Source organism: Pagrus pagrus (genome assembly GCF_965226575.1).
Source record: "Pagrus pagrus genome assembly, chromosome: 1".
NCBI classification, from domain to species: domain Eukaryota; kingdom Metazoa; phylum Chordata; class Actinopteri; order Spariformes; family Sparidae; genus Pagrus; species Pagrus pagrus.
This window is the reverse complement of record NC_140185.1, coordinates 11974444-11989233: the sequence shown is the minus strand read 5'-3', so window position 1 is coordinate 11989233 and position 14790 is coordinate 11974444. Positions and strand designations below refer to the sequence as shown.

General features: G+C 38.6%; 1 protein-coding gene across 1 annotated transcript in view; it reads right to left on the bottom strand.

Annotated features, from left to right (window-relative positions):
• Positions 1–14790, bottom strand: part of itga11a (integrin, alpha 11a) — an 80219-nt gene that overhangs the window by 47710 nt on the left and 17719 nt on the right. The window lies entirely within an intron of this gene.

The following is a 14790-nucleotide window of genomic DNA, read 5'->3' as shown; positions in this document are numbered from 1 at the left end:
GCGTTGTCGGCTTTGTAGTTAAACAACAACTATTGCAGATAAAAATCCATCTAGTTTTCAGTGCCACGTGGGAGTATCTCAGCAGTTTTATGGGCCCCTGTACTGAACAATAACATTAAGATTAATTAGACTAAAGCATCCGGCACTAAGTGCAACAAACATTTGCAGACTCGTCCTTACTCATCCCAAAATAATCCCTACTTTGTCTCGTGTCTGTTTCTCCCTTTGCATCAGTCTAAACACAGACTTCCCTCATAATGAAACAAGAGTTGCAGAGTAGCTGGGCTGTCGGTCACACTGAACTGACATTCATCCATCGTAGATCCAGATCATCCAGATCATTTGCAGATCCAGAGGATTTTTCTCTAAACAACGTGGTGTCTTACACAAAATATAAGAAACCTCAATGAAAGATATAAAATCTGTGATTTATATTTCAGTTGTGGGGGAGTTGAAAATTTCTTCTATAAGATAAAATTACAAAAATACCCTACACTATATAGATACCTTATAGCTTGCAATTGTAATTAGCGTTGGTCAATACATCGATATATCAATATATCTTTTATCAATTTTGTCATTATGTCCACTTTAAGGGTGATTATTTATCAAATATCTTATTGTGTTCATATTTTGTAAAAGTACCAATGGTTATCCCTACAGTAATGCTGCAATATCTAGATCAAGGTATTTGGTCAAAAATATCGTGATATTTGATTTTGTCACCAGTCCTAGCATTTATGAAGCGCTTGTCAGGAAAATTTCAAAATATTAAGATATACTTACATTGTATACTGTATAAGGCCTAAAAATGTTGTGATATTATTTGAGGTCATATCGCCCCCCTACTATAATCTATGCACAACATCTAGTTTTCAGAGCCAACAGTTTTATGGAGGCCTTAGTGAGCTATAACATTAACATCAATTAGACTAAAGTAGCTGGCCTAAGTTCAACCAACAGCTTTAAACTATCCTTACTCATCCGTAAAATAATCCCTATCCTGTCTTGTATCTGCTTCTCCCCTCACATCATCCATTGACTTCCCTCATAAGGAAAAAAACGTCAATCGTATAACTGTTGCAGAGCTGCTGAGCTGTCTGTCATAATTGATTGACATTCATCCATCAGGCATCTGCAGACCCAGAGGAGTTTTGGTTAAGCAGGATAAGATCAACATTACCACCTACCTGACCAATGTTTACTTCCATACAAACAGTTTGACAAGCACCAATCTGCCTTACCTCATCTAGGTCAAATATGTAAAATATGTGATTTACATTTCAGTGATGAGGAAGTAGAAATGTCCTTCCATATGGCAAAATTACAAAAGTCTGCACTATACAAGTACCTAATATCTTGCAACTGCACTTCTAACATTGGTAAAGAGACTCAGCAGGAGTTTTGTTTTCATATTGCAGTTAATAGATGGTGAAGTGTAACCTGACAAGTAGCAAGATGGTAAGAAGTAAAAGCTGCTGTGGGACATGATCAAAGCAAATCTGTTTTCCCGATTGTGTACTTAAATTTCTCTCACATCTTTAGGCAGCTTACCAGGTGGTAGAAAAGAGCAGTGAATGTCTGTTTTCAATTAAAATGCCAGTCTGAGGAGATATTTTTAGATTTTGCATATCACTAAGTTTTCTGTCATGGCTAATTATTGGTGACAGCATCATTTTGGCGTTTTTATTTCCATCAAAGGAGGAGGACTGTATGTGAGGACATGGGGGTGATGAGATTTTCCTTTTGGCAGACATGAAGGGGAAAAAATGTAATCGTCTACCACTCTGACTTCCTCTCAATCCATCTCTCTGCATTCATCTGTCTTCTGCCTAATCTCCTGCTGATCTCTGTTTCACCAGTCGCCAGACCAATCATGAGTGTATCTGCTGATCGGTGTTGCTCCATTGATGTTTCAGCCACTGTAAGGTCATAGATCACGTTGACTTTTAAACTAGAGTTCACTGATAGTCCATATCCTAAAATAGATTGGAATAAAATGCAGAAGGAAAAGAATGCAGGAGGGAGCATTAAGCAGACTTTATGCTTAACGAGACACAGAGGTTTGTTTTCTAAGAGCTGAAGATTATTGCTTTAGAATAAAGTATTTTCTCACAGCTCGAGCTGCACAGCTGAGCCGAGAGCACAAATGCCTCTGCTTTAAACCACCACAAACTCGCCCACTTCTTACATCTCTGCGGCTCTTGTCCACACACTGTTGGGCTTATTCAATCCCTCACCCTCACGCTAAATGACCCCACTCACAGCTCACTCCCCATCTGTGAGGCTCCGGGGTCACGTCAACTTAAGTGGGTCTTTTTTCCCTGCCAGGGGATATTCAGTTAAATGTAAACAACAAGGTGGAGGAATGCTCAACAAAGTTGGAAAACAAGTAAAATTCAAATTAAGCCATAATAAATGACAGCTGAGTACAATTTAAAGACAGCTGCATGGAGGGTACTCTCATAATGATGTCAATCAGAGTAAAACCTTTTATTAAACTCACTGTATACAGCATATCTCACAAAATCACGTGAGTGTTCCTGGCAAAAATATATAACATAAAATATATATTACATTTGCGCTATTAACAACTGTTATAAACAGAAAACAGTTTGAGTCTTTTAATATGATTGCTGTTGACCAGATATTGTTGCTATGTAATCAAATAACTCTATTAATTGTGAGTATAACATCTGTTTTCACTGTTATCCAAATGATACTTATCTGCATTGCCAAGATAAATCAAAAACCCAAGTTGCCCACATTACATAACTGTCTTGTTGATGTGAAGGACCGGGTGTCCCAAAACTTACCAGATGTAACAATAAGTACCAGTCTGCCATTAGGAAAACTACAGTTGAGTCTTTTCAACACACCTCACAGGAGCTGCTTGCTTTTCTTGGCCATCAATGAAAAACAATAACTATCAAAGTTTGCTACTGTCAGCTAGATGGCGGAAGAACAGAGCAACATTTTGAAAGATGAAGTAAGCAAAAGTTACAGTACATTTTTTGTCAATATTTTCATGAGATAACAGACTGTGGGAAGTTGTAGTTTGATTCCAAGTTATGTTTTCATAAATTACACTTATACTGTATATTTCTAGTTGATTGTCTATTCAGTGTCAATGGGTTCTTTTGGAGCTGTGTGAAAAACAAAAGTTTGTGTGCAGTTTAATTCCACAGGATTTTGCTTTAGAGGTCCCTTAAGGTTGCGGTATACTTCATCCGAACTTCTGTCATGGTCTGATGATGGAAGTGTTGTCCCCATATTTAAAACATTATTGCATCACCTCTCTCTTTTTTCACCCTGCCATCCAGTGTGGCCGTTTTGGAACGGCCATAAATACTGCAGGTTTCTGATGTGCTCAGACAACTTGTGGTATGGACTCCCTCTTTCCTAGCATAAAAAGAACTAGTCTGTGCCTGTGTGTATTTTTCCAACTCAATGTCTGACTGATGTGAGAACTCACTAGAAACTCTCCTTTTTCTTCTCATCTCTGTGCATTTATGCAGCACATTCATAAAGCCCCGGAATACACACAAATTTTACTTAAGCCGAAACATTTCCATTTGAGCTGACAGGTCTTAGCATCAATTTGCACCAAGGCAAGGGAATTAGCATCTAATCCTATTCTTAACATTGATGTGGTAAGTAATTGTGCAGGCGCTAAAAATTCACTTTGTGTACATTCCAACACAGACTTAGGAGTTGATAATAGAGCACCAATAACTAATGGCAGAGCTTTCTTGAACAGATTCTCACAGTTTTCTGAGGGAACCTTTGGGACTCACTATATCATATAAAAGCAAGATGATAGCAGATGGACCTCACCTGTACAAAATCTGATAACAACTTTTAGTTGAGTTTAAAATAAAATACAATACTGTGTACAGTTGCATCTCTACTACAGGGTACAGCTGTACTAACACTGGGTACAGCTGCATACAGGGTACAGCTGAACCTCTATACTCAGCTTTTTGTCTGTTACACGGTGACAAGATTTATTTGTTTGGGTGTGCAGTTGTTTGCACTTTAAAACGCAGAGAAGAAGTTACATATTGAGCAGCTGTTTTCCTTGAAGGAAAAGGGGCCCTCAAATGTAAAATGTGAAGATGTCTGCATTCCTTAGATACTGAGTATACAGGAGTGTTAATAAGTTGTCTAAACAAATAGCAAAGCAAATATCTACTCCCGCTGTTCCCCAGCGAGTATCTGTAAACCTGGGAGTGATATTGAGGGTTTTCGGACTGCCGGCAGTGTCGAAAACACCACCACTCAAATTTTACCGCAGGACATAATGTGAGTGGAGTGACAGCCACAGAGTGAATAAGTCATTCATTTTACACATCTGTCAACTGACCAGGAGTTTATCACACCTTGATTGGCACAAACATAGAAAACTTGTTCTTTTTCATGAAAACCTCCATTAAAATAAATGGCCATCTCTACCATGCAGACTCATGTAAATATTGACACATTCTCCACATTGCTCATTTCCTGTTAAATGAATGGTTCAAATGTTCGGCTGGTGTTTGATCCCAACCCTAAACATCCTCCCAAGATTTCTGTTTATCTAAACGCATAAAAGGGGTGACTGAAAATAGATTGTTGGGAACAGAAAGGTGTATGAAAAATAAATACAAATCAGTAGGTGACTCTGGCCAGTGTGTTGCTGCATAAATCATTTTACAAATGATGGGAAGCCAGCTGTGTCTTTTTGAAGTCTATCCACCATTGTTCAACTAGAACACATAAATGTTAACAACTCTGGTAGCTGATTTAACGCTAGGATGACTTTTAAGCACTGAAAATAAATTTCCCGAGACGCAATTGCAGATACGTTGAAGTCTGACCAAGAAAACCTAAGCTAAGCTAAGACAGGGAAAGGGAAAAGTGTCAGGGTGAGAGCACGAGAATGGAGGTGATCCAGTTTCCATTTCAAGCTACTAATGTGGCAAAGCATTTTAATATTCCCAGTAATATCAGCAGCTTCTGACGCAAAGGTCGGAGTCTTGCTGGGTTTCCTGTGTACCGGCTTCAATGCCCAGATAAATAAACCTCAGGCCGGTGGCTGCCGGTGCGACCCACATCAGTTCGCTGCTGCCTTTGGACCAACACCAAGCTGCAGGAGCTCCACCGCAGACCCACTGACATAGGGCAGGCGTGTGTTGTGCAAACTGTTGGCTTGGAGACATCCTCCTATCAGACATGCATGATGCAGCACTTTTATATGTTGATACAGCATTTTATGGTTTTTGTGAATTCATACGATACATCACGATGTTTCTTCATCTCACTGCTTTTTGTCTACGTTAATCAATTCTGGTATCGTATGTGAGTGTTTAGACGCAACATTATGACCAGTAGCTTTTAAACAAATATGAGAACACAGACTCTGCATAAAAATGTACAGCTTTTCCATTGATCCATTCTGGGTTTCCATTACAATGGTTTTCTCTGGAAAGACACTTCATGGCTGAGAATACACTTTGAAACATTTGGCACCTCATATCACTATTACCACACGCCAACAAAAATACTCTGGGAGGCACGGGGTATCTAAAACCAGATGTTCCCAATACACAACAGCCAACTGGGCACTGCGTAACAAGCTGCTAACCATCTGAGCCAACAAAAGGCACTCCAAGGATTCAAACCAAGTCTCTAGGGAAGCATAATACAAGATGTGTACCACCGGCTGTCACACACCACTACATGACATTAAGACATTTGCATGGAGTTTGTCAGAGAAATAGCATGATGTGGACTTATTTAGGTAGAGTATTACTGTTTTTGGCCAGTGTAACATTACCGGAACACTAAATCATCAACAGCCTATAAATATTAACGTTGTAAAACTAAACAACTCTTGATGAATGAGCAGGTATTTTTGCAAGTAACAGTAATTCAAACAATAAATTGCTCCAATAATTCATTTTGATGTGATACTTTATTAACTACCCACTGGATATCTGTTGCTACCAACACATTTAGTCTCAGTAAATGCCAACAGATAAGACTAACTTAAAAATAAAAATAAAAAAGGATGTGGACACAAAGATCCAAAAGTCAGTCGATACAGCTTGAAGAATCAAGGGAATCCCTCAGGTGGGTCCTCACCCTTACTATAATCATCTGATTCTTGGACCAGTTGTAATCAAATAAGATATCTTAGAAAGAAAACAACAGAATTGTGTGAAACATAACCTCCTCCCACAGTTGTTGGCTGAGGTACAGTAAATACGTAGGATTGCTGGAAGTCCCTGGAGGGTTCTCAAACTTGGAAAATTGGTTCTTGTAAATGGAATAATTTCATTTCATGGGATTTGCTGATTTTAGAAACAAATTGGCAATTAAAATCACGCAACAGGACGCTTCACACAAAGTTTGGGTCAGCTTTTTCACACGAGAATCAACATTTCTTTATATAAATCCAAGTGAAGGGGGTCAAAAAGGATCATCCAAAACAGATGATTTATGAGCTATTCAGCCTTTTTAGCCATTGGTTTTGTTTTATAGAAATTCACAGTGTGGTTCAGTCTCACTGCTCTCATCAACCACAGCAGCAACAAACTGTGTTTTTTTCAGTAAAGAGACTATTCTCCCAAGTACAAGTATCAATTGTTTCAGCAAATGCCCCCAAAATGATGTAGATTTATATTCAAGTGACAAAGCCCTCGAGCAGCCACAGGAATTAAGAGGCTTGTTAAATGATTGCAAAGGGGAGAGATGCATAATTATTACAAAAGTGATTACTGAGCCACAACATCTGCATAAGGAAGAGGTTTGGGTGGTCGAAGATATCAATAAAACATTGGGTTTTTTAAATGGGAGACTGCTGCTGTGTGAATGCTTCCAAGATGTCTTATAACCTTGAAGGTGCTATTTGTAAGAAAAGTTGATTTTCGAGTCTCATTCCCAACTTGTTAAAAACTGACGCTTTGGGATTGTAGGACGGGTTGGCCGCCATCCCAAAAGCGTCAGTTTTTGATGTCTTGGGAAACCAAGCGCGCCATTATTTGACAAGTTGAGACTCAAAAATCAGCCTTTTAGGTCTTATTTGAACCCAAATCATGATCTTTCCGACCCTCCCCGAGTTGTTTCTGTGCCTTAACTCAACCAAATCTTAACAAAAGTGTTGATACTTCATAAAGTCTAAATTTATTTGCAACCATTTTGGAAAGCCCAGACAAATGGCATCATCCTGCTGATTGGAGCACCAGATTAGAAAAACAGTTTCATAGGGCAGTTACAAATTAGGTATCTAATTGTTTTATAGGACTTATTGTCAGCAAACAAGCTCCAATAAACCTGTTGTTCACCACCTGCCCTGCACCAAATGTTAGCCAGACTACATACTTTGCTTTGGTTTTGGACTGAATAATGGACTATATTTATTATCAGGCAGAAGAATTAATTCAAATTGAACACTAATGTTGCCCCATGTTAGCCATAGCAACTTTGTTGTTTTCATAGCAACTAAAAACTGAGTGTCTGTCAGATTGTTCTGGAGTAATTCTGGCCTCTAGTGGCCAAAACTATAAATGTAGCTTATACTACCATTAAGTAATACTAACGTAATGGTAAGGTAGGTGACAATAAGGCAGATAGCTCTAGTGTGGCACAATATGTAAAGCTTCAGGCTGCAGTATTATTAACAGAGCTAAACATGGGTTATACTGGCTACCAAAACAGTAACACACCGTCCCAGATTTCCTTTGGAAAGTGGCCATGACATAATTGCTACCGTGCACTTTGAGGTTTCCGCATTAAGAAATTAATGGACTTGGTCTCTACTTCAGTTATTATAATGACACCTCATGGAGCCTTATTGTTTATTTAATCCAGCCGGAATTTGGGAAACTGTAGTTTCTGCCTTGATGGAAAATAAACAATATATTTTGCAGGGCCTTCAGTATTGGCTTACGTTATTGTTAGTATTCCAGTAATTAATTACCAGTATAACTGCCCTTTTTAAGTGCACTCTTCATCTTCTACAATCCCAAGAGGAAAACAGTTGGGATGCTGTCTAAAACAACTAACCCCCTTTCCTTGCTTGTGAACGACTGAGCCTTTCGAGGATGCCCCTTTCATACCCAATCATGACACTATCACCTGTTACCGATGAACCTGTTTACTGAAGTAATGTTCAAAACAGGTGTTTTTGGAGCATATCACAATTTTCTAATTCTTTCACACACGTTTGAAACATGTTGTTGCCATCAAATTCAGAATAAGCAGATATTTATAAAAATCAATAAAGTTGATGAGGTAAAACGTTAAATATATTGTCTTTGTCTAATTAAATGTTAGCTTGATTTAGCAGTTTATTTATTTCAATGGTAGATTGTCAAGGTTTCCAACTCACAATGACGTGTCATCTACATCTACATGAGACGGCTCAACTCAAAGTTATATCTGGATGGGATGATTGATCCAAAGGTCCCAGGATTCCACAAACATCAGACTAAAATGCAGCCTCCTTCTTATGTGGCTGCCAAAACATCCCACACCACAGCCAGCATTGAGTCTTTCTCCACAGACTCCAGCTACAAGGTCAGAGTCTCACTCACTTTGGTATCGGTCCAAACACTGGTTCCAACGAATTCCAAAATCAAACCAAATATTTATCATAGCGATTTCCTCTGCTCCACTCCTTAGTTTTGTTGCATTTACCAATGTCTAAATCAAAGATTAATGAATTTATTCTACAAAAAAATTCCAGTCTTGTCTCAAAGTTTCTTCTTCAGTATAACCTTGGAGTGATGCAGCATAACAGAAAAAGAGGAATGCTTTATGTTTGCAAAAAAAATTGAAAACTATAATGATGACAACATGCACAGTATTTTATGGAAAAGTTGGCCAATGCACAGTGGGTTTACATAATGTGTTTACAGTTCACTGTATAATGAGCTCAACACCTAACCATATTGATATCCCTACTGTGGCACTGCAGCAGTAGCTTAGGGGTCTACGGTATATTTAAAGGATGCAGTATTAGCCTTCTTGTCCTTGTGGAAATTATATTTTGATTTATGTGACTCATGTTAAAGGGTTGGCTTTGAAAAAACCCCAAACATATATATGCTTTTTATGCCTTTTATTCACTCTCTGTCTTGATGTGTTCCTGCTTTAGTGATTTCACCGGTAATTGACCACAGTTCTGGCTGAGCACCAACAGTTCTCCCTTCTCTGGAAACTCGACTTTGAAAAGATAGCATCAACTTTCATTTTAGAGAACATGCCTGCCTCCAATGAGACACAGAGCACCTCTGTAGACCTGAGGGGGACAACATATCCCTCAGTAAAGTCACTGAGCTCTGCCTTCCTGTGTCTGACCACTATACTGGGTCAAGATGTCAGGTTATGATGTCATTCACACAACAGCCATTCATTCACTTAAAATATTACAATATTATTGTTCCTTCAAGAGGAGAATATCTTTGCATATTTCCATTTTAGATGAGTTCAGAAATTAAATCTTAAAATACTAACAGAAGTTTTCTAATGCAGCTTTTTAAAAACCTTTAAAAGCGGTAGTCTCAAAGTTTCCAGTTGCTGTTGGAGCAGGTCAAAGTATAACTAACAATTATAGTGCTATTACTATACTGCAAAGCTTCTTCCAGAAAGAAAGGAGGTCAGATTCATGCATCAGCAAAACACAAGCATGTGAGGAGGATGCATACAGCATACACTTAAACAATAACACACATACATAAACACCTTCTACTCACCTAACTGCTGGCAGCAGATCCAGAGCAGGAGGAAGCAGTAGTACTCCATATGTTTGCCGGTGCAAGCGTGCATGTGTTTGTATGTATGTTTGTGTATGTGTGTGTATGTGTGTGCGTGTGTGTGTGTGTGTGTGATGCCTGCCGTGAGTGTGTATGTGGTGGGCTGAGGCAAAAGACCCAGTGGCAGGCACAGTTAAAGATCCCACTCTGATTGACTCCAAGTTAAAGCGCTGCCTATATCTTGGAGAAGTAGGAGGGGACTGAAGAAGAAGAAGAAGGAGGAGGAGGAGGTCCACTCTGACACAGCAGGCACGAAAACTCTGTCTCTCACATACTCATTCAACTCAGTTTGACTGGTGGATACTCTCAAATGGTTCATCTGCAGGCAAAGTTTTTATAGTGGGCATTTCTGTTGTGGATACTTACGATGACACACATTTTAAGGGAAATTGTTTTGAGCTGTTTCGATGTAAATTCATTAGAAGTAAATCTTTATACTGTAATATTTTTTTTTCTTTTAAAAAAACACATTGTTAGTGTGGAACAAATTAAATGAAAATGGTTACACTGATTTGACTAAACAGAAAAGTCTGATATTTACTTAACTACAGCTTGAAAGACAGCAGAGAAAGAAATCAAACAATGAACCAGCATCAGAAAGGCATGGAGGCATACATATATATATATATATATATGTACATACATATACATACACACACACACACACACACATACATACATACATAGATATATATTTATATATACATATACACACACATACATACATAAATACATAAATACATATATACCAGTGTATAAACATCATTAGTTAATACATTTTGCATTAATACTCTAAATCCCCAAGATAACTAAAGCTGTCTGACAAATATAGTTAAGTAAAAGCCCAATATTTCCTTCTCAGATGTAGTGGAGAAGTAGAAAGTATCACAAAATGGAAATACTCAAATTAACTACAAGTATTGTACCTTCAAATTACTTAAGAGCAGTGCTTGAAAAAAATTAGGTAGCTACTCACCACTACTGATAACATTACAGTATCATGATCACATATCTTCCCAAAGACTTCTAAACAAGTGAGTATAAAGAAATCTAAAGCAGATCAGTAACACTGCCAGATCTTTTCACATCACAGGCCTGAAACGTCTTCTGTCAGGCTCGAGCTATGCACCACAAATGCATCATCATGGCACAACCACAAACTAACCAGTGTCTTAACAGTGGAACGCAAATGTGGGGTTTGTATGTTACCTCATACCCTCGCAGTTGAACCATCCAGTCTTAACTACTGAACGTATAATGATCCCACTTACGCAATAAGACATTGTTTGTGTACATTAGCTCTCCTGAAATCCATTTGTGGTCACCTGGTAGATCTCCAATTCACTACTTATCCACTGTATGTCACATAAATGCACATCTTTTCTTTAAATAGGCCTTATTTTCACTTTGGTTTGGAAATGTTTTTTACACTGACAATGACTGAGACTATGTTTGAGTAAAATACAATACCTGCATATTAAACCGCTTACACACTATGTACATATGAAGCTGTTTTATAATATATTTAACAATCTGTGTCAGATTTGTGCCCACTAATACAATGCCATGATTACTTTATGTTTTATTATTTTATCTAATTATTCTGTGCGCATCGTACCAATATTTATACTACAAAAATAGTGCTATTACTACGATTAGCACTGCAACTACTGCTACTAGTATTGATTACATTGCGGACATTGTTGAGATCTACCTTGGTGTTTTCTTCTGTTCTGTAAGGCATGTTGTACTGTGTAATGAGGGTGCTAGGTGAATAAAATACAGCATAAAACTGCTTAAATTAATCTTTTTAAATTAACAATTAACAAATAAAAATGACTGTCTATTTTGAAGGTTGTAACGACATATGACAGGAAGCATCTGTTTTCCAAGAAAGAGCTCTTAAACCTACTGTTATATATGACAGACAGTCAAAGTTAGCAACTAGCTGTGGTATATCATGGACCTTTAGCCAAACAGATATTTCAAAAGAAAGTGAAATCGGACGTGAAAAATTTGACTCCAAATGAATGCTGATGTCGCTCTGTAACTGATGCATGTGCAAGGAAGCAACTTTTTCTCTTATAAGTTTGTCATACCAACTTAAAAAGTGACAACATATCAATGTTGTGTTCACACCTTGTTCCACAGCCACCAAGAGACCAAAAAATCAGTTACCAACGGTTTACATAGATGCTGCTTACTGTTGACATCTGGAACGTCAAGCAGTATGGTAAATTAGTTCATACTGACTCTTGGAGCTGCAAAAATGTATCTATTAATCAATTAGTCGATCAAAAGACAATCAGTTGCCTACTATTTTCATCATTGATTCATTTTAAGGAAGTAGTTTTTTAAGCAAAAATGGGGAACATTTACTGGTCCCAGCTTCCCAAATGCAGGGATTTGCTGCTTTTCTTTGTCATTAGTGGTTTTTGACTGATATCTGAAGATGTTTCTTTGGGCTCTGGGAAATTGTGATGAACATTTCTTACTTTTTTTTAAAATACATTTTATACACTAAACTTACTTGATTTTTTGTAAAAAATAATCTGCAAATCAACTCATGATGAAAATATTCAGTAGTTGCAGCCCTACTGGGAATATTTAGTAATGGTTGGCTACCGTGTTGGTACATGGAGCGAGTGGCTTATTTTATTGGATAAAGTCAACTGGGTAGGTATTGTTGCTGAAGGTTCTCAGTCATCCAGGTCATGGTTATTCTAGGTGCTGTATCGTAGACAACTGGACGTGTTTCAGTTTCTTGAAGACGTCTCACCTCTCATCCAAGAGGCTTCTTCAGTTCTAACTAACTGGAGGGGAGCTGCAAAATTTTAAACTCTGTGTGGGAGTGTCCTTACTGAGTCGTTGAGGACACGTGTGAGCTCTGAGATTCAGATCATGTGGGTTTCTAGCTCTAGGTGAGCCCAGGTGTGAATGGTGGTTAAGCTGTCTGGGGAGGGAACTCAGTACTGCATTGTAGGTGGGTGATAACTAATGTCCTCTTCCACCTCCTCTGTTCAAAGACAGTTGTTGCAGTGGGCTGAGACCATGTCCACAAAGACAGAGGGGAAGGAGAAGGAACAGAGAGCACATCAGGGGAGCACTTTAAACCTGTGGCTACTCAAGCTGGACCTAGAAGAGAGAGAAGCAGATGGAAAAATGTAACAACATTGTCATTCCTTATGTTGCTGGAATATCTGAGAAACTCAGGAGGATCTTCAATAAACATCATATCCCGGTTCACTTCAAACCTACCAACACACTGAAGCAGAAACTTGTCCATCCTAACGACAAAACACCCATGCATAAGCAGAGTAATGTAGTTTATGCTGTTCAATGCAGCCAGGACTGCACAGATTTGTACATTGGGGAGACAAAACAACCTCTCCATAAACGAATGGCACAACACAGGAGGGCAACTCCTCAGGTCAAGACTCTGCTGTCCACTTACATGTGAAGGAGAAAAATCATTCCTTTGAGGACAACAATGTGAACATCTTGGCCAGAGAAGACAGATGGTTTGAAAGAGGAGTAAAATAATCTTTGTCAAACTGGAACGACCTTCTATGAACAGAGGAGGTGACCTACGACATTACTTATCACCCACCTACAATGCAGCACTGAGTTCCCTCCCCAGACAACTTAACAACCATTCACACCTGTGCTCACCTAGCAACCCACATAAAGGCCGGTTTGGTCAACCACCCACACGTGTCCTTAACGACTCTGTAAGGACACTCCCACACATAATTTAAAAAGCCTGCAAAGTCCCCTCCAGTTAGTTAGAACTGAAGAAGCCTCTTGGATGAGGGGTGAGACGTTTTCAAGAAACTGAAACAAGTCCAGTTGCCTAAGATACAGCACTTAGAAATAGGTAGGTATTGTGTCTTCCATCTTAAAATGTCAAAATGAAAAGATAAGACAGTTTAATAAGGAAAATATTTTGTATGAGTGATGCTTACAGGCACTGATGAATGAAGACATTAAGGAGAAAGAATAAGTAGCCCTCACAATAAGGTGTCCTGTACAGCCTTCCATGAGTACCTCAACAGACAGACGTTCAAACAGCCCATGTGAGACCAGGAGGTGCCTGTGAAACTCATCATGAAGTTTGTCACATGGCCAGATCTGATATCCATCCAGTGAGCAGTTGACTATCTGAAAATCTGTCGACTGACAAATATATGTCATTGGCTCGAACAGACACTTTCACTTGGTTTGCAATCACAGTCTCTTTTTCTTTTTCAACACAGAGCAACCACACATCACACAAATCAAGCCGCTGTTTGTGCTTAAGGACAAGGGAGCCTTCAAACACAAGAATGATTCAAGACTTGCTTTCATTAACGGTGCTTAAAAGCTCATTGGATTTTCCCCCCTTCATCATGTCTCCTCAGTAGCCTGCTGTTTCTTTTAAGACAGGAAATTAAGCCTCTTGCTTACCACTAGTGCGTGAAAAAGTTCACATAGCACTGCAGATGTAAATATCACTGGGCAGGGTTCTTGAAATGAGTTACTGCATAAGGTGAGTGAAAGGAAGCGATACTCCATGGTTGGATACAGTTCAAATGTCTGCATTTGACGTTAGGACTTTTCCTCTGTCTTAAACTATAAATACATCATCATGACAGTGACATTATGTTGTGCTTCCTGCTGACATTATATTGTTTTAAAGCAATGGAAAGACTACAGGGTGTACCACTTTACATCATGCGCATATACAGTAATTTCCTCAGGCAGACTAACAAGACAATACAACAAGGAAGCCTTATAAAAAGGCAGCATTCCTTACCCATCGAACTCGGAATAAACATTCCCAAATTGGAGTGGAAACAAGAAGTTACAGGGGTTTGGCAGTCATTATAACATAAAAACTTATCCACAAACATGAAAAGTTTCATAACAGTAATTGTTTCATCCAGTATTGTGGGTACAATCTCAGAGCTCAAGAATCTCCCACTGTCATCTTATAAGACAAATGATATAT